The sequence below is a fragment of the Orbicella faveolata genome, unplaced genomic scaffold, assembly GCF_042242905.1.
Source record: "Orbicella faveolata isolate gen_17 unplaced genomic scaffold, um_ofav_v1 contig_46, whole genome shotgun sequence".
NCBI classification, from domain to species: Eukaryota; Metazoa; Cnidaria; class Anthozoa; order Scleractinia; family Merulinidae; genus Orbicella; species Orbicella faveolata.
Genome location: NW_028301576.1, coordinates 15,162,344 through 15,164,443, shown reverse-complemented (window position 1 = coordinate 15,164,443; position 2,100 = coordinate 15,162,344). Strand labels below are relative to the sequence as shown.

At 39.5% G+C, this 2,100-nt stretch overlaps 1 pseudogene; it reads left to right on the top strand.

Moving 5' to 3' along the window:
- Positions 1-1,080, top strand: LOC149098595 (uncharacterized; annotated as a pseudogene).
- Positions 1,081-2,100: the final 1,020 nt, after the last annotated feature.

Below are 2,100 nucleotides of genomic sequence, written 5' to 3'. Positions count from 1 at the left end.
CATAAAATTTTGCAAGCAGCAGAGTGGCTAGCTACGAATAGTACTCTTCATAGGGAGCAACGAGTATCTTTTGGTGATGATAGGGTGCATAGATTAAGTATGAACTTACCTGAAAATGAAAATACCAGTCAGTGCTGTTCACAAGCTAATAATCTGCTGAGTGATGTAAATAATATTGGAGATGATTCTCACATTGAAACTGAGCAATATATTGATGATTGGATTGAAGATGACGCAGGCATTCCTGCAGGCGTAACTGATACTATGTTAACTGCCACCGATTTCCTTGAGGACAGTGAAAGAGAACAAATTTATAGCATTGCCCCTGGAGAAGGCAGTACACCTTTAAGTATATTTAGAGATAAATATTCTGAAGAATTAGCTTATCCAGGAATATTTATTGGTCAAAAAAGGCCAGAAAATGAAGAAAGACTAGTAAATGTTCACTACAGTGATATTTGCAAATCAGAATTAACAAGGTCAGATCGAAGAGCTGCTATGTGTGTGGAAAATATGATTTTCAAAATTAAAAAGTTGCAAATGAAAATTCTTTTAGGGAAATCTCAAATAGCTTTCAGGAAATGTAAGGGAAGCAACAGAGCTCTGACAGCTGGTCAGTTAAAGCAACAAGGAAATTTGGAGAGATAAGTTCATCTTGATGAAGGTTACAAATTCTTGAGAGAACTTAGAGGCTCACCTCCATATTTTGAGAAGGCCAAAAAAGATATTTTTGCAATGATCAGACAACTTGGCCCCGCTACTTTGTTTTGTAGTTTTTCATCAGCTGAAACACAGTGGATACATCTACTTAGAATACTTGGTGAATTTGTTGATGATAAAGAATATTCAGATACTGAACTAGATACTTGAACTGGGAGGAAAAGTCTAGGTTGATTCAGAGTGATCCTGTGACCTGTGCACGACATTTTGATTTTCGATTTAATCATTTTTTTAAAACACTTTTTACTGACTGGGACTACCCCGTTAGGAAAAATTGCAGACTGGTTTTACAGAGTTGAATGTCAACAGAGAGGCTCACCTCATATTCACATGCTGATATTCCTTCTCCAAAGACAATGAAAAGTCTCAGCCTCAACCACAGAAGAAAGGAAGGCCTTCCATCATTGACTCAGGCGACGAGAATCGAACTTTTATACCTGGAGTAGACTATTTTCGTTCTTACTTCAGAACTGCTTGTTTCTTTGTCATGCTCGAATGAGTTTTCGTCACGTGACATCGTTTTGCATACTAAATGAGAAGTAAAGGCCTTTCCGGTTCCGCTTCTTTTCAACAAACCGGCTACTGGAGCAATACACCAAAAGTCTAAAATTTAAGGCGATAAAATTGTGCGATTTCAAAATAGATCTAATAGAGTGGCAATTAAACTTCGTGTCGTGCAATTTTGGTCTGAAATCATACTTGTGATTTCAAATCGAACTCGTGCTGCATGCTCGTTCGATTTTGAAATCACGCATATTATTTCAGATCAAATTGCACTCCAATCAGTTCAGTTACCATTATCTAGCAGTAAAAGTTTTTCTTCCACGACGGCAGGCTCTCTTTGAACTGAAATGAGTACTAAGTTTGTCCAGGTACTGATATCTTGGTCATGTCATTTATAATCATCTTCTCGCCATCTGAAGTGTAAGTGAAGCGTTGAATCTTTACACGCGTACGACATTTCTCGCTATCCACCGACAGCGGCCTTTTGTGTTTCGAGTACAGCAACGCTTCTTGCGCCGGCTCATCTTTCGTTTGCAAAAGCAGTGTAGAATAGTCAACAGTCTTTTCCTTGTTAGTTTTATCGGAGACAACTGGTGAACATAGGCAAAAATGGCTTCGTTGACTGAACGCCTTGGCGATTTAGTTGGTTCAGCGATTATTCCGCTTGCTGTTGCCTCCATTGAAACTTCCGTGGCCTTCACTGAACTTACTATGGTCTCCACATTTGAACTTGCCGTGCTTTTCGGCGAACTTGCTGTGCTTCTCGTTGAAATTGCTGTGCTTTTCGTTGAACTTGCTGTTCTCCTCGTTGAACTCACTGAGCTCCTTGAATTAGCTGCGCTCCTGGTAGTTGACGGAGCCCCAAAAGACCTGTCT